The following is a 26558-nucleotide window of genomic DNA, read 5'->3' on the forward strand; positions in this document are numbered from 1 at the left end:
ACTTTAAAGCTGGGGCCCGCCACCCCCACCTCTCACCCTGCCTTTTGGCTGTAAAAGCAAATATGTAATTTTGAGGCGGGTGCAGGTGAGGGGGATCATTTTCTTGTAATAGACCAAACCACCCAGGCCAGTGATACTGAGGTTAAAAAATACTAAGGTTATAGGTTAAGGAACCGAGTGCTGGAGACTTTTGTAATTGTGATGATTATAGAACTGGCATTTGAAACAGCTATTTCCTTTTTATTGTTTTTTTTAAGAAAGCAAGCCCCCATTCCTAGCACTCATGTTTAACTGTATATGGAACTTTCCATCTCCCATTCTTATTCTGTCCCCTGGAAATAACTCTGCTTGACGACATATGTATAAGGAACGAATGGGCATCTCTGGAGCAGGGTCTCGAAATGCACAAATGTTTCCATGGCCCAATCTTATTCTCAGTTTGTCAACAAGGTTGGCTAGTCAGGCCTTCCTACCGTTCAGAAAATTTCACTCCTGTGGCTTCTTGGCTGGTTTCACGGAGTCATTATATAAGGTGGGTGAACTTGTCAGTGTGCTCGTGTTTAAACTCTGGTCAGACAGTGGGAAAAAAAAAAGAGATGGGTTAGTTCATAAAAGACCTTCATTAATGATACTTTTTTCCCTGTCTTTCCGGACAGGGTATAAAATAGATCTGTTCATATCCACAATAAAAATGCAGGTGCTGGGGATGATTATTTTTAGGTGTCTCATCTTAGGGAGAAATAAAAAGATACCTGAAATGAAAAGATGCTTAAGAGAATGTGGTGATTTTGCTCCAGAGAAGCATTTGGGCCCTTTCCCTGGGAAAACGGGTTAAAAGGTTGTCAGTGCTTTCTCCAGGGGCTTCGTCTGACAGTGAACATGTGTTTCCTCCCTTTAATCGACTCGCCAGTAGCCAGAAAGCTGCTTGTTTTCTGCAGAGGTTGTCAAAAATGATTTCAGTCTGGAGACAATGAATGATAAAAGAGGTTTTCAAACACGCTTTTGCACTGTAGCATTCACAGCCCCAGAGAGGAAAGATTGTATTACAATCGCAGTGCAAAGGGCCACGTTCCCCTGGCAAGAAAACAGCCTCCTCCAACCTGTTTGATGAGTCCTGGTATCTCAGGGAGCAGAAAGATACAGGGCAGGACTCCATGAGGAGGATGCTCTAGAAAGGTGGGGCTGAGGAGCTGTATCACATGGAAGAGGAAGATGCCAGAATTTCTCCTGCAGTTCTTCTTTTCCACTGTCCACATGTGTCTGGTTCTGTCAGAGAGCTGCTAGCAGGACCAAGCATGAGACTGACTTCTGAGATGGGAGCGGCGGCCGGAGAAGAGCGGCAGCCACAGCTTCTCAGTGATGCCCTGGCTCTGCTGTAGAAGTAGGCAGGCCAATCTGTATTTCCTCCCCTGCTTTTATGGGCATCACAAGCTTGTATTGATGGGGCTTGTGTTTAGAAAACTCAAGGGGTTAGTTATGCCTTTCCAAATCACATGATGCAACGCTAAATACGTGAAGAAAAACAAGGCTCATCACCCTTCCCACATTTCTGCTTTCTCAAGAGGAGGGAAAAAGGCCGTGATCATTTCAGATCAGCAGTTCCACTTGTGGGAAACCCAGTAAGGTAAACTGGGAACATAGCAGTTGGATAAGAAACTCAGCAGTTAGTATTTGTATTTTCAAGCATAAGATTATGCCCTTCACTTTACGTACAAGTAAGGACTCAGGGCAGAGTTAAGTGGGCTGAAAGAAGCTTCCTAGAACATCTATGAGATTCAGTTTACAAAAACAGAATTTGATTTATCTGCAGCTTTATCTCTCCCTGATGGCTCAGCAGGTAAAATAATCTGCCTGCAATGCAGGAGACACAGGAGCCAGTTTTGATCCCTGGATCAGGAAGATCCCCTGAAGAAGGAAATGGCAACCCGCTCCAGTATTCTTGCCTGGAAAATCCCATGGACAGAGGAACCTGGTGGGCTACAGTCCATGGGATTGCAAAGAGTCGAATACAACTGAGCCACCAAGCACACGTGAGATTCCGTTTACAAAAACAAAATTTAATTTATCTGCAGCTTTTCAGAAACACATCAGTGATATAAATCAAGGTGTTGGGTACAGGCTTCTCTTAACAAGCTCTTGTTAAACTCCCAAAGTGAAGAAGAAAAACCTAGGCAGGAGTTTCAACCCCAAGCTGAAAGCCTGTTTCACACAGAAGGTTTTTATTATTATCTTCTTAATGGTTGTGATTTAAATCTTTTTCCTCTGCTTACATAGCCAGATTCCATAACACCTCCTGAGCAGTAACTTGCCTTCCTTTCTTGATTATTTCTGACAATATTTTAAAATATTTTTAGCTCACTAGTGGCAAATATTTCTGCCACTGCAGAAAGATTGGGCTGATAGGCAGCAACTGCATCCAGTAGCCCAGAATACCAGAGAGAGGAGACATGGGCAAGCTGCGTGCTGAACTGGCCTTTCCATCTGACTCTAATTTCTTTTCTAGCTCCACGATTTTATCACCACACAACTCATGCTCTGAATATAATCAGGAGAGAAGTGTGGGTGGGGAGGGTCAGAGGCACGACATGACAGGTGCACAGACAGAGCTGGGTTGTATGTCTCAAATAGTTCTTCCAGATTCCAATCATAAATACCACATAACTTCCAGCTTTCACAATTTGAGCTAATGGCATATGCCAGGAGCTGACTGATGTGACAGTCTCCAGGAAGGACAACCTTTCAACTAGCAACATCCTCCACAAAGTCTGAGCTGGTGCTCTTCCCAGTGCCTATGTATTTGGTCAGTGTCAGAGTGATTTGGCTTAAGTGGGCTCAATCAACTGCTTTCGGTCTATTGTGGCTCATAATCCCTATTCAGGATGGAGTGTGTTGCAGCCTAATGAACGTGGTAATGGAATCCTTGTGTATGTTTTTCCACAGCAGGGCACAGATTAGCATAAGTGTCATATTCTGTAGGCTTGCTTACTCTTACTTCTCAGGCATTGCATACACTGGGAGTTTTTCGACTGGAATATAGTAAGGTGAATATGGCCCACATATGCAGAGTGAGCACACCATTTTTAGAAAGTGATCTGTAATAAATCTCCCCTGGAGGTGCACTATGATAGATTAACTCTGCACTTTTGCTTAAAAATGTAATATTTTTCACCAAGGATCCTGTAATCTGAGAAAAGAAGAATTAGATTGAATTTCATGCAGAGTTTTAAAGAATGCTGTCCTTTTCCACCATGGGGTTGAAGAATACTTTATGGTTCTCCCGGTTTCCCATACTCATAGCAAGTTCAAAGCTCTCTTTGCACGTCACGATTACTCAGAGTGATGTTTTGTTGTCAGAGATGCCAAATGGGAGAAAAGATACTCTGGATTGGAATGTTTCATGGAGAGAGACAAGAGAGGGAGTGGGGAGATTGAAAAAGCCAACTCACTCGTTTTACTTTGAGGATTACAAGTTAACTGGAAAAGCATTTTCTTCCTAGAGTCCTTAGAGAAGTATGCCTCAGGAAGTAAGAATAGGATTATTTAGAAGTTCCCTTAAGGTAGGAATCAGATTTCAGAGCATTCATACCAATTTGTATTTCTAGAAAACCATCGTCATGCTGTCTGGCTCTAAACTATAAATAATGGCCCCTCTGTCTTGTGACATCAGCAAAACTTAGGTAAAACTTATGACAAATGTCGAAGCCCCTCCCCCAAACCTTTCACCTCCCTTTCTGCTATCCATACAAAGGTGGCTTATTTAGTCTGAATCATTGGCCTCATCAGGTCATACGGATGAAATGCCATAGATTTTTTTTTTCCATTCCAGTCGGCCTATGATTTGGTCTATATAGCTGATGGGCTACGCAGGAGGCAGGTTAAGGGTGAGAGAACTCCCAGTGAACTTACCCCTGCTACCTCCTTACAGAAAAGGGCGCTGTGTCTGAGAGTCCCCAAATTTATGACTTGATTAAGGAGAGTGTAGTTTCGTGGCATGCACACCACTTAAGGGGCAGTTTAGTGTGACTAATCAAAGAGGTTTTCCTGGAACCTAGTAAGTATCAATATATATAGGCTGGGATAGCACAGAATGTCTTGATGCTTTTAAGCATGGCAGCAGGGGACCAGCCAGAGCCTATTAATCAGTCTAAGGTAAGTGCTGCCTCTCTCGTATTTTAATCTCCTCCTTTCTGCTGTGTTAAAGAAATTATATCTGTGGCTGAAATAACATTTAGAAGCAATATTGTTTGCCAAGTGAATGAGACAATCAAACCAGTCATTTAGAGTTGGGGATTAAATATGAATCTCATTTACCTTTATTATCCATGCATTTCTTGCTAATCATCATAACTCAGACTATTTAAACTTCATTGAAAATGTAGCCAGTAATGGAGCATCATTAATATTTGTTTGTAAAGATTTCAGCCTGGAGCTGAGCAAATCTGAAGAAAGCCACCCCATCTCTTTTTGTGTTCAGAAAGTGGGGAGAGACCAAACTGGAGGATCTTGGGTGCCCTGTTTCAATGCCTTCATAGACAACTAAATTCCAGTTGCCAGCCTTCTTTCCAAGCATCTCTTCCTTGCAAAATGGTATCAGCAGAACGGGGTGGCTTTCCAAAATAAAAATGCTCTAGCACATGCCCCTACATTGACATGTCTTTAAGGGTCAGCTTTCCAGCCACAAATGCCACCAAGCTAGTTAACTGAGACCACCAATGGCAGAAGGAATTCAAGTTAGAAATTTCACGGAGTCAGAATCCACCCCCACCTCACCTCGAGCCCCTTTTAATCTCGTCACCCAGCCCCTCAAATATGGTAGAAAAAGACTGGGTGGCAAATGTATTTAAGACTCCGAGGAAAAGGGCTGTTAAGTCAACCTTGGTAACTTAACTGAAACAGTATATGTGTAAATCCATCGAAAATCCTTGGCCTTTTACAACTCCTGTCCCAATGGAAATCAGATCATAGGACTGTTTACAAGAGACCACTATTCATTTGGATAAAGACCCATGACAGCACAGCCCAGGATTATTTGAAATTTTAGTAACCTCAGCTTTAAAAATATTCTAAAAGCAAAATAACAAGGGGCAGGTAATTGCCATGAGCTAATTACTTATGATATTTCATCTATATAATCGGTGAACGATCTCTGTAAATGTCAGCCTGTGGCACTTTGGCAATCACTTGTAGTTTTTATTGTTTAAAGAAATGTCAACATTTCCATTTTCTCCAACTTTAGTTAACCTGGGCCCTATACATGACTAAAAGGGCCACCAGAAGAGCACTTTACACTGTCTTTTTATAGTGTTTCATAATTTCATAGCTGAGCTAGTCCCAAGTTTAGCAACTATTTTGCTATTAAAAAAGTATAAAATATGTACAAAGGAAGTTAAATGTTAAAATTAAACATGATAGATGCAGTCATGATTTTCTGAACAAGATTTCATTCACATTTCAGTTTATCTTTTTACATGCTTGGTGGGAAAATTCAGGAGATGGGGAAATTTGTTTGTTTGTTTATTCCTTTTTCTTCTCCTCTCCGGCCACTTGGAAATAATTCCTGTGAACAAAGGAACTTCACTAGAAAACTCCTTAACTTTCCAGAGAGAAAGAAGAAGGGCAGAAGTTGATGGTCAGGGTGAACAAGACCAGAGCCAGGCGAATCTGAAGCCCACCACCATGACCCAGAAACCTCAGGCTGCTCACTGCCTCCTCTATGCCCTGCCTCCTGCACTGGTGCTACCCACATTTCCTTGAGTCTCAAAATCCCATTTGTGCTTCAGTGTGAATCAAATGGCTTCCCTCATCCATCTCCAACTGTGGTTTTCCTAGAGACCTAAGTAAGGCATGTTCCCAACACCAGGAAGTGGCTTAGAAAGATTGACACAAGAGTCAGGGGCTACATTTCCCAAATCTGAGCTGGGGGCTAAGCCAGACAGTGGCCAGTTGGATCTGAGAAGCAAGGGGCATGGAGGAGAGATCTGAACCACCAGGGATAAAATTGGAGCCAATAGGAAGACAGAATCAAAGTTGTCTGGGAAGAGCACAGGCTGCATTAGCAGCGACCCTTTGCAGGGAGAAAGTCAGGGCAACCTCCATGTGTACTGAGAGGAAAGGCAGCCGAGCTGCTCCCGGGCAGTGTTGTCTCTATGCAGAGCCAAGATGGAGATCAAAATCCACACTTTGCAGAGCCGATTCACCAGCCTAGTTGACCCATTCTCTTTTCAGTGACCTTGCTACTTTGAGGAACTCATCACTGATATCTTCTCCAAGAGTGAATATCAACAGTCTTAGAGGATGGGATGGTTCGATGGCATCACTAATTCAATGAACTTGAACTTGGGCAAACTACAGGAGATGATGAGTGACAGGCAAGCCTGGTGTCCTGCAGTCCATGGGGTCATGAAGAGTTGGACATGATTTGGTGACTGAACAACAGTATGTCCAGATCTCATCCTTGAAATCAACAACTTTTGGGTATGGAGTTTCTTCAGATAAAAGGGATAGCAGATGGGAGTGGTATGAAAAGAGGAAAGATAACAGAATACAAAGAGGCTGTCAGTGAATAGGAGCAAAAAAAAGAAATTAATGTTTGTAAGGGCAAATTCTCACCTGACAATTCAATGGAAAGAAATAAGAAGAGAAAAAGATTATCTGAGGAAAGGACAACATCAGCTCTTACTGACTAAATCCAACCAAAAATAGAAATATCATTGAGGATTAAAGGAGAATAAATTGAAACATGTGGACTCTAAGATCAACTTGGTACCATATTTAGACTACTTTTAGCATTCTAGATTTAGAGTATATTCTATAAAAACTTTATACTTAAAAAAATCATGTTTAGCTTTCCATGTTTTGGAAAGTTGAAAATAAATTCCTTAGTATTTGTTTTCTTTTCCAAGTGGGATTTTCCCCCCTTTTGGAGCTCTCTGTTGTATTCAGTGAAGCACAGATTTGAGCAGTTTTATTCAGGTTTAAAAAATAGTGTGTGTGTGTGTGTGTCTGTGTGCGCACACGTGCTCAGTCACTCAATAGGGTCCAACTCTCTGCGACCTCATGGACTGTAGCCTACCAAGCTCCTCTGTCAATGGGATTTCCCAGGCAAGTATACTCAAGTGTGTTGCCATTTACTTCTCCAGGGGATCTTCCTGACCCAGGGATTGAACACACGTCTCCTGCATTGGCAGGTGGATTCTTTACCACTGAGCCCCTGGGAAGGCCCTAAAAGAACAGAGGTACATGAAAAAACAAAATCTCATGTCCCAATTTGGTATGAATACCACAAGATGAAAGTTCTCAAAAGGGTCATCATTAAACCCCTAGTTAATGCTAACACTACAGGCTTTATCCAAAACCTGTGATGATAGGATGAATCAGGGAAAAAAGGGCATTTAAATTCATTTTGATATTTGGCAAAACTAATACAATTATGTAAAGTTTAAAAATAAAATAAAATTAAAAAAAATAATAAAATGACTGTAGAAGGAATCAAAATTATTAACAAAGAAAGCTCAGTAGCTGAGGGGCAAGTGAGTTCTCAGAAACGCATAGCCAGGAACCAGTGGTTTATGGGTCATTCCTTGTATTCCTATTTATTTGGGGAAATTGTGACACTTAGATCCTGTATTTGGCTAGTACAAGGTTTTAAAAGGATTCATAATATTCATCTCAAAACTTTTTTCCTTTAGTAGTACACTGTATGTTTCTATCCTGGTAATATTTTTTAATCTTCTTTATCGGTGCCTTTAGTCTTAAACTACTGTGCACCTTTTTGGACTGCAAATGAAACACAATTACTAAATTACAAAATCCATGAAAGAAAATGTTAGTCAAATTCAGGAACTGGGAAAGAGGTATTTTAGTATACTAGAGGTGTTTTCAGGTCAATTTATAGTTTAGACATTTTTTATAAAGCCATGATATATTTGGTGTTTTTTAACTCGTTTTTTCAACCCAGTAATAATATATATCTCTCTCTTCACATCTTTCTCATCCTAGAATGTGATCCTGATTTCATTATTATATTGTTATCACTCTGATAAAGAGGAGATATAAACCCTGGATTACATTCTATGATTGTTCTACAGGTGGTATTGGTCAGGACAGGGCACCCCAAATGACAGTAACAAATGAGCCCCACATCAGCGGTTTGACACAACAGATTTTTCTTGCTCACTCTGCATTTTCTGTTGGGTCAGTAGGGATGCTTAGCTCACTGTAATCATCCAGTGACCCCGAATAACAGAGACTCCATCTCAACACTTGCTTTGGGCAAATTATGCTCTTATATTGAAAGCTTTTCCCAGAAATTAACATATATCAATAGTATGCTTATTTCATGGGAAAAAGTAAGTCACGTGAACACCCAACTTCCAAAGGGCGGAGAAATTAAATCCTTCTGTTTACTTAAAAGGAAACCTAGATCATTTGTCTACAGTCTTAATATCTACCCTTCTTATCTCCCCAACCACATGAGACTTTCCCAAAGGCCAGAAATCAAGTCATATTTCACTTGAAATTAGTGTTGCCCAGCGCTTTGCAAGACACGTATTATTCATTAATTACTGGAATATTAGTAAACACTATGCTACTTTTGAGGAGATACCCCTTGTCCAAGGTAAGAGAAACCCAAGTAAGACAGTAGGTGTTGCGAGACGGCATCAGAAGGCAGATGCACCGAAACCATAATCACAGAAAACTAGCCAATCTGATCACATGGACCACAGCCTTGTCTAACTCAGTGAAACTAAGCCATGCCCGTGGGGCCACCCAAGATGGGCGGGTCATGGTGGAGAGGTCTGACAGAATGTGGTTCACTGGAGAAGGGAATGGCAAACCACTTCAGTATTCTTACCTTGAGAATCCCATGAACAGTATGGAAAGGCAAAATGATAGGATACTGAAAGAGGATCTCCCCAGGTCGGTAGGGGCCCAATATGCTACTGGATATTAGTGGAGAAATAACTCCAGAAAGAATGAAGGGATAGAGCCAAAGCAAGAACAATACCCAGTTGTGGATGTGACTGGTGATAGAAGCAAGGTCCGATGCTGTAAAGAGCAATATTGGATAGGAACCTGGAATGTCAGGTCCATGAATCAAGGCAAATTATAAGTGGTCAAACAGGAGATGGCAAGAGTGAACATCAACATTCTAGGAATCAGTGAACTAAAATGGACTGGAATGGGTGAATTTAACTCAGATGACCATGATATCTACTACTGTGGGCAGGAATCCTTTAGAAGAAATGGAGTAGCCATCATGGTCAACAAGAGTCTGAAATGCAGTACTTGCATGCAATCTCAAAAATGACAGAATGTTCTCTGTTCGTTTCCAAGGCAAACCATTCAATATCACGATAATCCAAGCCTATGCCCCAGCGAGTAATGCTGAAGAAGCTGAAGTTGAATGGTTCTGTGGAGACCTACAAGACCTTTTAGAGCTAACACCTAAAAAAGATGTCCTTTTCATTATAGGGGACTGGAATGCAAAAGTAGGAAGTCAAGAAACATGTGGAATAACAGGCAAATTTGGCCTTGGAATACGGAATGAAGCAGGGCAAAGGCTAATAGAGTTTTGCCAAGAGAAAGCACTGGTCATAGCAAACATCCTCTTTCAACAACACAAGAGAAGACTCTATACATGGACATCACCAGATGGTCAACACTGAAATCAGATTGATTATATTCTTTGCAGCCAAAGATGGAGAAGCTCTATACAGTCAACAAAAACAAGACCTGGAGCTGACTGTGGCTCAGATCATGAACTCCTTATTGCCAAATTCACACTTAAATTGAAGAAAGTGGGGAAAACCACTAGACCATTCAGGTGTGACCTAAATCAAATCTCTTATGATTATACAGTGGAAGTGAGAAATAGATTTAAGGGACTAGATCTGATAGAGTGCCTGATAAACTATGGATGGAGGTTCGTGACATTGTACAGGAGACAGGGATCAAGACCATCCCCATGGAAAAGAAATGCAAAAAGCAAAATGGCTGTTTGAGGAGGCCTTACAAATAGCTGTGAAAAGAAGAGAATTGAAAAGCATAGGAGAAAAGGAAAGATATAAGCATCTGAATGCAAAGTTCCAAAGAATAGCAAGGAGAGATAAAAAAGCCTTCCTCAGCAATCAATGCAAAGAAATAGAGGAAAACAACAGAATGGGAAAGACTAGAGATCTCTTCAAGAAAATCAGAGATACCAAGGGAACTTGTCATGCAGAGATGGGCTCGATAAAGAACAGAAATGTTATGGACCTAACACAAGCAGAAGATATTAAGAGGTGGCAAGAATACACAGAAATACTGTACAAAAAAGAGCTTCATGACCCAGATAATCATGATGGTGTGATCACTCACCTAGAGCCAGACATCCTGAAATGTGAAGTTAAGTGGGCCTTAGGAAACATCACTACGAACAAAGCTAGTGGAGGTGATGGAATTCCAGTTGAGCTATTTCAAATCCTGGAAGATGATGCTGTGAAAGTGCTGCACACAGTATGCCAGCACATTTGGAAAACTCAGCAGTGGCCACAGGAATGGAAAAGGTCAGTTTTCATTCCAATCCCAAAGAAAGGCAATGCCAAAGAATGCTCAAACTACCTAACAATTGCACTCATCTCACATACTGGTAAAGTAATGCTCAAAATTCTCCAACCCAGGCTTCAGAAGTACGTGAACCATGAACTTCCAGATGTTCAAGCTGGTTTTAGAAAAGGCAGAGGAACCAGAGATCAAATTGCCAACGTCCACTGGATCATGGAAAAAGCAAGAGAGTTCCAGAAAAACATCTATTTCTGCTTTATTGATTATGCCAAAGCCGTTAACTGTGTGGATCACAATAAACTGTGGAAAATTCTGAAAGAGATGGGAAGACCAGACCACCTGATCTGCCTCTTGAGAAACCTATACGCAGGTCAGGAAGCAACAGTTAGAACTGGACAGGGAACAACAGACTGGTTCCAAATAGGAAAAGGAGTACGTCAAGGCTGTGTATTGTCACCCTGCTTATTTAACTTATATGCAGAGTACATCATGAGAAACGCTGGGCTGGAAGAAGCACAAGCTGGAATCAAGATTGCCAGGATAAATATCAATAACCTCAGATATGCAGATGACACCACCCTTAATGGCAGAAAGTGAAGAGGAACTAAAAAGCCTCTTGATGAAAGTGAAAGAGGAGAGTGAAAAAGTTGGCTTAAAGCTCAACATTCAGAAAACGAAGATCATGGCATCTGGTCCCGTCACTTCATGGAAAATAGATGGGGAAACAGTAGAAACAGTGTCAGACTTTATTTTGGGGGGCTCCAAAATTACTGCAGATGGTGATTGCAGCCATGAAATTAAAAGACACTTACTCCTTGGAAGGAAAGTTATGACCAACCTAGATAGCATATTCAAAAGCAGAGACATTACTTTGCCAACAAAGGTCCGTCTAGTCAAGGCTATGGTTTTTCCAGTGGTCATGTATGGATGTGAGAGTTGGACTGTGAAGAAAGCTGAGCGCTGAAGAATTGATGCTTTTGAACTGTGGTGTTGAAGAAGACTCTTGAGCGTCCCTTGGACTGCAAGGAGATCCAACCAGTCCATCCTAAAGATCAGGCCTGGGTGTTCATTGGAGGGACTGATGCTGAAGCTGAAACTCCAATACTTTGGCCACCTCATGCAAAAAGTTGACTCATTGGAAAAGACCCTGATGCTTGGAGGGATTGGGGACAGGAGGAGAAGGGGACGACAGAGGATGAGATGGCTGGATGGCATCACCGACTGGATGGACATGAGTTTGAGTGAACTCCGGGAGTTGGTGATGGACAGGGAGGCCTGGTATGCTGCGGTTCATGGGGTCACAAAGAGTTAGATACGACTGAGCGACTGAACTGAACTGAACTGATGTTAATTTTGAAGATCAAAACACTTCCAATCTCCATATCAACATTATAATTTCTAAAGTACCTGCTATGTACAATAACAACTGTAATTTTCCAAGCCCCTAACATGCAGCAGATATTACACTCATTGCTTTACATATATTCTCTTTAATCTAGAACACAATTATAAGATAGAATTTTTCTTCCTCCAATTTCAGGTTATGTATTATTGAGAGATTAACTAACTTGCTCAGACATTTAAAGGGTGATAAAGATAAAGTAAGAACCTGTGTGTGTCGAATACCTGTAGCCCTGCTTATCCACTCCAATGCCCCCCACTTCCAAGAGTGTAGCACTAGGCTTCTTCCTGCTTCTCAGGCTTCCTGCTGCCTCAAGGTCTACACATTTGCTGCTTCCTCTGACTAGAAACCTCATCTCCCATAATTGCTTTTCCCTTACCACCTTCAAATCTATGTTCAAATACTAGGCCTTGATTGACCACCTTATTTAAAATTTCAAAACCAATCCCCCCAGTCAAACCAAGCACTCCCGCTGCTCTTCTGCTTTATTCTGTTCTGAAGCCTTGCTTTCATCTGACATATTGCATACCTGTACTTCTTTATTATGTTCATGGGCTCCCCATGTGGTGCAGTGGCAAAGAACCGGCCTGCCAATGCAGGAGGTGCAAGAGATACTAGTTCAATCCCTGGGTCAGGAAGATGTCCTGGAGGAGCAAATGGCCATCCGCTCCAGTATTCTTGCCTGGAAAATTCCACGGACAGAGGAGCCTGGTTGGCTACAGTCCATGTGGTCGCAAAGAGTCAGATATGACTGAATGCATACAGACACACACACACACACACACACACACACACATGCATTATGTTCATTGTCTCTTTCCCTGTTAGAAAGTACTTAGAACAGGAACTTTGGTCAGGTTTTACTTGTTGCTATATCTTCTCCCCACCTTGTGCCTAGAACAATGCCTTCGCATAGTAAGTACTCAATAAAATTTCAAACGGATGAATAAGTGAATGATATAACAATACCTAGTACTACACAAGATGCCTTTAGATGAAACAGAAGCATTCATAATTTACAGTTAGTTCTTTTAATGGGTATTAGAAAAAGTTTGACTAGCACATCAAAACATGATTTTGAAGATACAGTGGTAGAGATAGCATGTTTCCTAAAAACAACAACAACAACTTAAAGTGCTCCATATCTTGGTTTGGTCATATATATGTGTCATATGTACACATGCGAAAATTTGCTGAGCAGTACACTTCAAATCAATTCATTTTACTATGTTATTCCTTAATTTTTAAAAAGAACATTCAAAATAGCAACAACAAAATATATGATAAAGAAAGCTAATATAAATAAAAATATCACGTGTTTGATAGTTTGGGCAATAGTTGAAAAGTCAAGTCACAAATGATGGGGCATTGATAACCACTTTGCTGGATCCTGCTGTCTCTCAGAGAACTATTAATACATCAATTTTGCAGGTCCTGAGACACTGGAGAGACAAATAAGAATATATCGCCATGCAAGGCATTTGTCATCTGAGTGATCCGCACAATAAGTGGTGTGTAATTACAGAGAAGATTCTTATAGTGTGGTGGGGTGATGGGAACTGATCCTTGAAGATGGGCAGAGCCCAAAGGATCAGATGCCACAGTGGCATTCAGGCTCTGGGGTAGATGTGGACAGTCACGTTTCAGAACCCAGCTCTCATGTCCAACTCACTGAGTGCACCAGCAGGCCCCCAGAGGATAGGAGAATACCAGCTCCTTTTCACGTCTGGCCAAGCATCTCACATCTGGATGCTATACCTCCCACCTTCTCCACTCTGGAACTGGAACCATAGGCAGCCCAGGGGAAGCCCTGTTTGGATGTTGCAGTTTGTGAAAACTTCATCTGCCTGTGAACTAAACGCTGCCTGCTTTAGCAGGGGAGCCCAGGGAAGAACACTCTGGTGGCCACACCATTCCTGACCTCAAACCATTGCAGAGAAAGCCAGAGGACATATAACAACCATGAAGACAAAATAGCCATTGCGTTCAATGTGGAAGACCAGACAGATTCTCTTTCCTGTGACAATTTCCTTTCTAATGCGCAGCGCCTCCTGGTTCACTATGGATGGGGCAGGAAGGGCTGCAGCAATGCACGGGAACTATACGTGGGAGAGATTTGTTTTTGCCCTGCAAAGTCATCAGCAGGAGCTGGCCTCAGCACAACACTTCATTTACACAGACCCATCCAAGGCTACGGAGTCAATGTCCTTGTGTTTAATTTACATGACAATAGGGAATTATTGACAAAATCGCTATCTTCAAATTTTCCCTTGAGAATGTCTTAGTTTGTGGCCAATTAAAGCTAGATGCTCAGATTTGGCACCTGCCCAGATCCTCCAAATAGCTTTATGCTTCTCGTCTGCATTCTCACCAGGGGAGGAAACCGCTGGCAGGAAAAGTGAGGAGTATAGTGATCGCTATCCAGAGGTTGCCAGTTCCTGCCACCACCTCCCCAGATGTGCTTTCTGCCCCACTGGTCTCCTTTCATCTCAAAAAAAAAAAAAAAAAAAAAAGAATGTGACTTTCAAATAGAGTTACGAAGAAAATGCAAACTCATTAAGAAAAAGGAGAGGGTGGGGAGACCGGTGGCACTTACAGTTACCTTATGACTCTCAGTTATTCAAGTTTCATTATTTGGAGGGAAAGAAAGCAATTTAGAGGAAAAAGAAAACAGAGCAAGCATTTGGCTATTCTTTGTTTTAGCAAGAAATTCCTTTATTCTGACGCAAAGCAATTTCACTTGGATTGTAGTTCTTCAAAATTATGGGTGCTTTAAGGTCTCTGGCAAAGATTTCCAACCCAACTGATAGTCTGTTTACAACATATCTAAGGAAGCTTTGTCATAACTGACCTGAAACCCACAAATTTGCTAGAACATGTGTCTTTCCAATGGGGTTTTGTTACTTAAAGCACCAGGAAGCATCACTTATCACACTTGCCTCCGTGAAGCCTACCTCCAAGTTAGAACTGCCTGAGTACCTCCCCCACCTCATTCTTTCACATTTATCTCTTCCCCCCCCCCCCAAACTTAAGGCTCATTGAGAACAAGGACAGAATGGTTGTGTCCATAATGGGCTCATCATCAGCCAGGTATAAGACCTGGTGTCAGGGCTGTTTCATAGATGTAAGTGGTGATGGTACATCGTGGCTCTAATGGAGTTTTTATTAAGCCTCTTGTTGAACTTCTCTTGTGGTTCATATGGTAAAGAATCTGCCTGCATTGCAGGAGACTCGGGCTTAAGCCCTGGGCTGGGAAGATTCACTGGAGAAGGGAGTGGCTATGCACTCCAGTATACTTGCCTGGAAAATTCTATGGATGGAGGACCCTGGTGGGCTACAGTCCATGGGATTGCAAAGAGGCAAGAGTTGGACATGACTGAATGACTTTCACTTTCACTGTTGAACCAATCCTTGTAAAACATTCAATTTTAACAGGAACCAATGAATGTCAAGTCCATCAATCATGTCAAGATTTAAAAAGATATCCCACCAAACTCAATATAGACAGCTGACAGATATATGTATAGAGAATTCAGTAGTGAAATTCCCTTCACCTATTCGCCATCAAGCACTAGACCACTGGAATTAACTTTCAGAAATTCCTAGAAAAACCATTTTCCTTTGAACCTCACCTTCATTATCTTAGGGGCTTCCCTGGTAGCTCAGTTGATAAAGAATCCACCTGCAATGAGGGAGACCCAGGTTCAATTCCTGGGCCGGGAAGATCCTCTGGAGAAGGGATATGCTACCCACTCCAGTGTTCTTGGACTTCCCTTGTGGCTCAGCTAGTAAAGAATCTGCCTGTAATGTGGGAGACCTGGGTTTGATCCCTGGGTTGGGAAGATCCCTTGGAGAAGGGAAAGGGTACCCACCCCAATATTCTGACCTGGAAAATTCCACGGATGAGTTCATGGGGTCGCAAAGAGTCGTACACGACTGAGCAACTTTCACTTTCACTTTTCATTATCTTACCTCTTTCCTCTTCAGTTTAATGTCTAAACACCAAGTTATTTTGCATATTTTGGCACTATCCTTTGTTATTATTCTCTAGTCATTTCATGCTATTGAGATGATCCCTATTAAAATGTGGTGTAAACCACAACGCACTCTCTGAAGGCATGTGACTTTTATTATTGAGCCTTGAATTACAAGAGTATGCTTTCTATTTCTTCATTATCCATCAGCATTAAAACAGTGCTGCACACAGAGCAGGATGACAGTAAACACTCCTGTTCTAAGTAGCCAGTCTTGGAAAGGAGGGAAAGCCAGCATTCAAAAGACCCAAGGGTTCCAGCAACTCCGCCTGTGGGCAGATTTGTTGATATGGTTTGGAGAGAAGTCTCTGGAGTTGACCAAACTGGACACAAATTCTGAAGCAACCCCTTCCTGCTTACGAACTTAGACAAGCTACTTAATATTTGTAAATCTCAGTTTGCTCACCTGTAAAGTGGGAGCAATAAAAATGCCTGCCTCATGGGATACTATGATGATTTAATAAACCAGTAGCTACTTCCTAGGAAATTTATGAGAAACAAATGCACTAAATTCTGTAAGGCACTCAATAAAGGACCCAGGAAATAGTAGGCACTCAGAAATGAGGTCAGAACTCTTACCATTATGGTTAGAGAAAAATATCACATGCTTCTGTTGTCCCACTGCTCACTCTGGAATTTTTTATCCCCAGTCATGTTGGCTGAAAACTAAGGAAAAATGCAAATATGCCTTTGGATCTCCGAGGAAAGTGGGAAATACACACTCCCTTCCACCCCATCTGCACGTCTAAAGCAAGGTAAGTCTCTCATGTTGCTTTCCCAACCAGCAACCAAGAACTCTGCCCTCACGTGGCAAAATATGTCCAGAAGAAACAGCATTATCTGTTAAGACATTTGGGGGGTGGAGGGGTGTCTCTGGTAAAGCTATTATAGGAGCCCCCATCCAGGTTCTAACTTGCAAGCAACACAAACCTTCCCTGCCAAGATCAAGCAGAAGAGGAATAGATGGATACTGGGGAGCCTGAGGGAGCACTGGAGAATCCAAAAGGCAGGCCTGGAAGACAGACAGACATGGGGAAGGAAACCCTCTGCAGCCAGGACCACAGTCAAGTCAGCCCACGGAGTCCACAGGATGAGAAACTCTGCCACTTCTGCCATCTTACCTGGCGGTCCCAATGGGCACCGCGGGCCCCTGTCAACACTGGACAGATGCCACGTCCCATCACTGAAGTTGCTGGAGGACACGTGACACTCCTACCACTGGGATCAGCTCCGTTCTCTGCCTCTGTCACATTCTGTCCAGATTCAAAGCAGAAGGGTACATACCACACCCTCACTTGACTCCTGAAAAGGCTCACTTGTTGAGGAATCCTCCCAAAATGGGGGGCGGGGGGGTGGCTTCAAAAGCTGAGCAGACAAAAGATGGCAAATGTTTTCTACAAGTGATTGTTATCCTGTTTTCTAATGTGTATAGCTACACATATGTATGTGTACTCACGTACAATAATAAATGTACTCTGATTTTCAAGGCACAACTTCTATTTTTAAAGTATTTTAAAGCCTTTCCATGCATCATGCAAAAATGCAAAGCCCATGGAGTTTTCAAAGGCTAAAAAGGAGAAATTGTCAAGGGAACAGCTGAGAGCCCAGTGCGTGAGGCACTGGGGGTGTATGTATATTCGGATTTTAAGATGTAGCGAGAACCAAATGATCAAGAGACCAAATTGAAAAACTATGTTTGACACCTTTTTTCCTTCCCCTGCTCTGAAAGCAAGAGGATATCTAATTGCTTCTGTTTCCTCCAATAATAATCCCATAAATAACAAAAAAGGCCTAGTGTGGCTCGATTCCCTCAGTATCAGATAACTATCTTGACTGTTTATGCAGTCGGTGCATTAATTTTAGCGCGGGTTGGCTTTTTCCTTCTTTGAAAGGAGCCTCGGACAAATCCTCTTTGAGCTTTGCATTGAGCTCGGCTTTGCAGCCAAAATAAATTAGTCAAGTCTAGAACTTTGTTTTCAGAGTTTGTCAAGTTCTTTCCAGTGAAATTTTTCCTCCCGTTCCAGATGCGGTGGTTTTCTTGACTCCAGCTTCTATTTTCCTGGCACATGAAAATGCCAACATCTCCTTCGGGATACTTTGTGGAAAGCCAGAGGAAGGTGGACACAGCTAGTCTGCTCAAATGTGACCCTGACACGTGATTTAATATAGGTACTGTCCCGGCATCTCTGGCTGAATCACTACATAGATGCATTAGCTTCTCAGCATCCTTTCTTCTGATAACAGCTCTTTTGCTAACTTGGTTTATTTTATGTTCTGCATGGACAGAGTTAGGCGAAGCTCTGGGGCAAATTGGGAATTACTCTATTACAATCAAAATATCCAGATTATTGCACAAATGTTCATTTGAAGCTTGAGCTATTCAAGGAATGGTCTCAGTTTTCCACTTCTCCATGTGTAACACAGACAGAAGCATAGACACGGCCAATGAGACCAGCACCAACTCAGCCAACCCCAAGCGATATGTCTTAGCTACAAGACTGGTTTGCGGTATGTAATAAAATACACAATCTCGCTGCATCAAAATATGACCCCTGTGTTCTTGCATTAATATGACCAATTATCCAAAAGTGTATAAATAAATTTTGATTTCTCTATGCTCCTGTTAAAATTTCAGAGGCAATATTTTCTTCCACTAGGACATACACAAAATGTAACTTGAGATGAAGTAAATTATTGAAAGAGCATTGGTGAACTTATTCAAAGAGCAAATGTCTTTGAAGTCTAGCCTTTTCCTGTTTAATATGCTGTAGCTTTTAAATGTGGTTTATTGTACATGCATTTTATAAATTTGTATAAATATGTGTATATAAATAGATACATATTTGTCAGCCTTTGACTTTCACAGTTTTCTTTTAGTGAGCTGTTCCTGTTTTGATATCCTGAATCTACATTATTTTTATCATTAAGCTAGAATGTTAATTTTTATACTCTTTGAGGTTTAAGGATTGTAACTTGGATACCACCACCTGCAAGCCTTTTAGGAGGTATCATGCATACCCTTCCCAACATTTAATTAATAATAGATAGGAAAATAAATGCTGCTCACCAGATTGTTTGAAGTCAACACCTACATCATCCAAAATGAGACTAAGTCAGTTCTAATAGATTTTACAGCATTGCCAAGTAACTATATATTTTTTCATCCCCAGTGTGTCCACTTTCTTTTCTCTCCAGCCTTTAGCTTTTGAAGCCATAATTCAGCTCCCTTCTTTGTGTCCCAGTCTCCTCATCTGTACTATGAGGAGGGGAGACTCAATGATTGTGGAATTGTCTTTCATTTACACAAGTTTTGTTGTTATCATTTATTGTTCAGTAGCTAAATTGTGTCCAACTTATTGTGACCCCATGGACTGCAGCATGCTAGGCTTTCTTGTCCTTCACTATCTCCCGGAGTTTGCTCAAATTCATGTCCATGGAATTAGTGATGCTTTTTAATCATCTCATCCTCTGCTACCCTCTTCTTTCCTTCAGTCTTTCCTGGCATCAGGGTCTTTTCCACAAGCTTATACCTTGGGAATTTCTCTGAGTTTTTGTTTTTTCTTCTATGAAAGAAACAAGATATCTCCATATATAAAGTGATATCATACAGTAATTGTTATACCCTGGCTTATTTCATTTAGCATAACGCCCTCCAGGTTCATCCATGCTTTTGCAAATGATAGGGTTTCCTTCTTTCTCTGGGCTGAGTAATATTTCACTGCATATTTACACCACATTCTCTTCATTCCTTCATTCATTGATGGATAAATACTGCATGACACCATTTACATGTATAATCTTTTTAAAAAGTCAAACTCAGAAACAGAGGGTAGAAAAATGGTTGAAAGGGGTGAGGGAAATAGAGAGAGGTTGGCACAAGATACAAACTTTCAGCTCTAAGATGAGTGAGGTCTGAGGATGTTTACTAATGTATAACTATATGATGACTATAGTTGATGACACTGTATTATATAAATAAAAATTGCTAAGAGAGTAAAACGTAAAGGTTCTTACCAAAGAAAGACAAATATGTGAGGTGATGGATTTGTTAATTAACTAGATGGGGTTAATCCTTTCGCAATGAGGACATTTATCAAATCACTGCAATGTACACTGTACATATCATCTAATTTTTTCAATTATACAACAAGGCTGAAATTAAAAGTTTTTTTAAATTTTAAAAGAAAAGAATGCTGAACCACATGGAATTTCTTTGTTTCTGTTTAATTGTTGTGAAAGTAATAAATGCTTGTTTTTTAAAATCAGTGGTACAGTATTTCATGAAATAAAATGGTACAGTTTCTCCTCATTTCTCTTGTTTCATCCACTCCCCAACCTATCCCCTAGTGCTAAACACTGTTCAAATTTCTTTTATCATTTTGAACATTTCTGGGCTTATTCAGACATTTATATTGTACTTTAAAAATGCAAATGAAAGTATAGAGTGTATTTTTATTTTATTTTTTTAAAAAAGTTTGGGGCACACCTTGCCCTGACAATACATAAAGGCACATCTCCTTCTAATCAGTTATAATAGAGGTCTATTTCACAGTTTGCATAATTGATTTAGCACATCTTCTATTAGAAATAGTTAAGTTGTTGTTGTGGTCTGAATGTCTATCTCTCCCAAATTCATATATTGAAAACCTAATGCCCAAGATGCCCAAGGTATTAGGAACTGGGACCTCTAGAAGGTGATTAGGTCACCTCTTGAATGAGATGAATAGATGATTTTTTTTTTTAAAGGCCTCGCTGAAGGTCCAGGGGCTAAGACTCCACACTCCTAACGCAGGGGGCCTGTGTTCTATCCCTGATCAGGGAACTAGAGCCCACATGAGGCAACCGAGTTCACATTCTGCAACTAAAGATCCTATGGGCTGCAGCTAAGACCAGGTGCAGCCAAATAAATACTTTTTTAAAAGGCTCAGGGAGCTAGCTAGCCCCTCTGCCATATGAGGATACAATAAGTCTGTGACGTGGAAGGGACCCCTTACTTGACCAGGCCAGCACACTGACCTTGGACTTGCAGCTTCTAGAACTGTAAGAAATAAATCTCTATTGTTTATAAGCCACGCTGTCAGTGATATTTGTTATCGCAGCCTGAATGGACTAAAACAACTGTTTATTTTTTTACCAGAAATAGATGATTTCTAATGGCACACCACACCAGTACTCTTGCCTGGAAAATCCCATGGATGGAGGAGCCTGGTAGGCTGCAGTCCATGGGGTCGCTAAGAGTCGGACATGACTGAGCGACTTCACTTTGACTTTTCACTTTCATGCATTGGAGGAGGAAATGGCAACCCACTCCAGTGTTCTTGCCTGGAGAATCCCAGGGACAGAGGAACCTGGTGGGCTGCTGTCTATGGGATCGCACAGAGTTGGACACGACTGAAGCGACTTAGCAGCAGCAGCAAGATTCCTTTCAGTGTTAAGATTCTATAGTCACACATCTATTGATTAGCTTCCTGCACTTCCTACATTCACTCAACAAATATTTATGGGGATATATCACATGGCAGAAACTATTTTTCCCAACTCCGTATGAATGAATTATGAATAAGTGATTTGAACATGCTGTGTTCAGTGCATTTCCCATATGCAAGCAGACTTAAGTTCCAATGGATGCCTTCGTAGCAGTACCCAGGACAGCAAACAATGGGTAAGAAGGAGTACTCAGAAGTCACAACTACCCTCAGTTGACTCTGGATGGGTGGGCATGTATTATTTTCTTGAAGAAGTATGCAGAGGACGTTCTGTAATGCTCCATCTAATGACTCAACACCTGAACTTGCTCCACCAAAATAGCCCCAAAATTGTAATTTTGCTGCCAGGCCTACTTGCTAAAAACTAACTCTGTAAAAGTGTGGCTCAGCAGAAATCTGCCTGCGATGCTAGAGACATAGGAGATGTGAGCTCAATCCCTGGGTCAGGAAGATCCTCTGGAGAAAGAAATGGCAACCCACTTGAGTATTCTTGCCTGTAGAATCCCACGGACAGAGATGCCTGGTGGGCTACAGTCCATAGCGTCTCAAGAGTCAGACATTAATTAACAACTAAACCACCACCACCAGGACTATATGTACTCAAAGAGCTTGTCCTTTAGAGTATGTATTTTATTCTTCTCGCACACTAGTAGAAGGTGATATTAGCATAGGGATACCATCGTCATTAATAAAAATAAGATATTCTTGGGACTTCCCTGATGATCCAGTGGCTGGGAGTCCATGTTCCCAAAACTGTGGGCTCAGGATCCATCCTTGGTCAGGGAACTAGATCCTACATGCCACAACCAATGACCCCACACGCCACAACCAAGATCAAAGATCCTGTGTGCTGCAACTTAAGACCCGGCACAGCCAAATAAATAAAAATAAATATTAAAAAAATTAAGCCATGTGATTCTTTGGGAGTCAGCAAGGGACACGTGGTTCAGTCTAGGTCAGAGAAGCCTTTGGAAAAAAAAAAGAATAAGATATTCTTAATTCTCAATTCAAATTATTAGGAAGAGTAAGACATATCTATTACATATTTGCTGCTCCTTCTGTAGCCGTACCAAGTGTTTACATACATTTTCTCTAATCCTTAGACCTCTCCTGCAAGATTGATAACAATGTCCCCATTGAACAGCAGAGTAGAAGTAGGGAAGTCAAGATTCCTCCATAGACTATTTCTCCCTCACTAAGTTGCCCTAGTGTCACTTGGAAATGCCATACAAGCTTTCTGTAAAATCTTAGCTGCTGCTGCTGCTGCTGCTGAGTCACTTCAGTAGTGTCTGACTCTTCGAGACCACATAGAAAGCAGCCTACCAGGCTCCCCCGTCCCTGGGATTCTCCAGGCAAGAACACTGGAGTGGGTTGCCATTTCCTTCTCCAATGCATGAAAGTGGAAAGTGAAAGTGAAGTTGCTCAGTCGTGTCCGACAGCGATCCCATGGACTGCAACCCACCAGGCTCCTCCACCCATGGGATTTTCCAGGCAAGAGTACTGGAGTGGGTCGCCATTGCCTTCTCCGAAATCTTAGCTAGAGATTTAAAAAAGAAAACCAGAGGGCTTTAGATAAGGGAGAGACCTCAGAAAAGATCCTTGGTTAGATTAATATTTAATATTCTTTGAAACTATTAAACCACCACCCAACTACCCCCATCCAACCTCATGCCCCTGAAACTCCCTTGGGTTGAGCTATCCTCATCACTGCTTCAGTTTGTGATTTGAAACCTTAGTCTTCAGGCAGCTGCTTTTCCCTGTAGTTTTGTTTTACAATCACTGAGCAACTCTTTGCTGTAAGAAGTGAAGACTTTCCCTCTGCCAACCCAATTACACAGCAGTATCATGCATAGTCCTCTGATGTAAATGCATCTCTCTATGTGCCAGTCAACACTTAATTATCCACCTGAAGATTATCTATGTCAGAATTGTCTCCTGCTAATTTTTAATCCCCAAATGAGTTTCTCTTGCTGCCCAGGGTGGCCTTTCCTGACAGCCGTGAGTATCTGTCCAGAAAGTGATGCTAATATTGATAACATCTTGCATAAGATCTAATTAAAGGATGTGAATCTGCTGCCCAAAAATTCAAAAAATTAAAAATATGATCCCTCCTGAGGCCAAATAAGAGATTATTCGGGGATTATCTGTTGTGTTGGATTTTCTGCACTGCCACGCCCTCCCTCTGGCATGTAGAATTGAGAACTGGCTGCCCAACATGTTTTCAATGACTGTTTTTGGAGTGAAGCTATTGATGAGCAAGACTGTTGTCATAGCACATGTCAAACTTGGTAATTATCATGTTTTCTTACAATAAGTTCTACAGCTGCTCTTCTATGGTTCATTTGTCTCTAAAACTTGGGAAATAATTGCTTTCGGTCAGGAATTTACAAGAACAAAACCAACTATGCTGGTGCAAATGATTAGATACTCTGCGTTTTCTAGTAATCAAAACATAACTTGAAGGGAATTTTAAGTCTTCTCCAGCCATACCCAGCTACTCTTTTAAAAGCTCACTATATAATGAATAGAACCGGATGTTTTAATGCTAAATTGCCCCACCTCCTCCATAACAGAATGTTCTGGTAAAGACAAAAATCATCTGCACAGTGCCAGCACAAATTCCCCAGATTTGGGACCTTGTTTTTTCTAAGGATAAATAAACCTAAACTGTTCTAGCTCAAGACGAAATTCTCAGGTACTTGAGAGTGGTAAATACCTCATAGACCCATCAAACAAAGATACGCCTTGCCGCACTGTCAGGGCTTCTTAACAAAAAGAGAGATGTTTGGGTCTTTGTGAAAGAAGCACGTACCCCAGAGCAACAAGTAAATGCCAGGTTTCATTGATATTTCTTGTGCAATCTTTAGGCCAAATACAAGCTTGTACTCTACCCCGTAGTGTTTGGGTTACCTTGAAATTGCTTTTTCTCTTAAAATGTGGAGTTAAATTGACGCCCTCCTTAAGTATTTCACAGTACTTACTCTATAGTTTCCCATACCACCTGATGAACAGCCTCATTTACCATCTAGGGATATGAAGACCTGAAGTTATGAAACAGAGATATTAAAAAAAAAAACTCCTTTCTAATGATGCAGTTTCAGATATAAACTTGAGCCAACAAGGGGAATACTGCTAGATCTCAAGATGCACTCACACACAGGTGCCGGCATTCTCATTTCCATGTTCTCAGCTGTGAGGAAGGCAAGATTTCTGATTGTTCCTTTTACTGAAGACTGTCCAGGGGACCACAAGGATCCAGGATGCATTTGGAACCCGATCTGAGGGTCAGAAGACATGTCTAAACCAAAGTAGTTGCATATCATCTGATCTATCTCAAGCAGAGAATTTTTCAGTATTGAGTGGTCCTAAAGACAATTTAATTCATCACTTTTTCCTATATAGTTATAAACTAAGCTCAAGGCAGACGAACCAGAGATCAAATTGCCAACATCTGCTGGATCCTCGGAAAAGCAAGAGAGGTCCAGAAAAACATCTATTTCTGCTTTATTGACTACGCCAAAGCCTTTGACTGTGTGGATCACAATAAACTGTGGAAAATTCTGAAAGAGATGGGAAGACCAGACCACCTGGCCTGCCTCTTGAGAAACCTATATTCAGGTCAGGAAGCAACAGTTAGAACTGGACACGGAACAACAGACTGGTTCCAAATAGGAAAAGGAGTACGTCAAGGCTGTATATTGTCACCCTGCTTATTTAACTTATATGCAGAGTACATCATGAGAAATGCCAGGCTGGAAGAAGCACAAGCTGGAATCAAGACTGCTGGGAGAAATATCAATAACCTCAGATATGCAGATGTCACCACCCTTATGGCAGAAAGTGAAGAGGAACTCAAAAGCCTCTTGATGAAAGTGAAAGAGGAGAGTGAAAAAGTTGGCTTAAAGCTCAACATTCAGAAAACGAAGATCATGGCATCCGGTCCCATCGCTTCATGGAAATAGATGGGGAAACAGTGGAAACAGTGTCAGACTTTATTTTTCTGGGCTCCAAAATCACTGCAGATGGTGACTGCAGCCATGAAATTAAAAGACGCTTACTCCTTGGAAGGAAAGTTATGACCAACCTAGATAGCTTATTCAAAAGCAGAGACATTACTTTGCCAACAAAGGTCCGTCTAGTCAAGGCTATGGTTTTTCATGTGGTCATGTATGGATGTGAGAGCTGGACTGTGAAGAAAGCTGAGCGCTGAAGAATTGATGCTTTTGAAGTGTGGTGTTGGAGAAGACTCTTGAGAGTCCCTTAGACTGCAAGGAGATCCAACCAGTCCATTCTGAAGGAGATCAGGCCTGGGTGTTCATTGGAAGGACTGATGCTAAAGCTGAAACTCCAGTACTTTGGCCACCTCATGCGAAGAGTTGACTCATTGGAAAAGACTCTGATGCTGGGAGGGATTGGCAAGAGGAGAAGGGGATAACAGAGGATGAGATGGCTGGATGACTTGATGGACGTGAGTCTGAGTGAACTCCGGGAGTTGGTGATGGACAGGGAGGCCTGGCGTGCTGTGACTCATGGGGTCTCAAAGAGTCGGACACGACTGAGCGACTGAACTGAACTGAACTGAAGTCTCAGAGTATCGATAGCTGCCCAGGGTAAGATGCAATCTCTGCATTTAAGAGTCTAACTGGGGAGAAAAACCATACACTTGAAACAAGCCTGATCTATACTAGCCATAATATGCTGAAAAACTAAATTGTGTGTTACAGAAACCCCAAGGGAACAGTAAGTGTTCAAAAACAATAGAAGAATATTCCATGGATGGTGTGAGAATTTGAAGAATGGACAGAGTCAAGACTAAGAAAGATGGAATAGGAAGGTTTTCCCAAAAAGTAACTATGGAGAAAAGCAGGACTCGAAATGTAGACAGAGGCATGGGCCTATGGTCGATGTGGGGAGAGGTTTCCAGAAGTGAAGAAACAAGCTAAACAAGTCCATCTTAGCTTTAAGTCACCCTGTTGGCAATATTATAAGGTAAGTCTCCCTGAACAAGCTGACCATACTGTTTGGAGGACATTTGGGGAAATCTGATCATCTTTATCTTTCCTTTTCTCCTTTGCTTTTCACTTCTCTTCT

The sequence above is a fragment of the Bos indicus genome, chromosome 11 (assembly GCF_029378745.1).
Source record: "Bos indicus isolate NIAB-ARS_2022 breed Sahiwal x Tharparkar chromosome 11, NIAB-ARS_B.indTharparkar_mat_pri_1.0, whole genome shotgun sequence".
NCBI lineage: Eukaryota > Metazoa > Chordata > Mammalia > Artiodactyla > Bovidae > Bos > Bos indicus.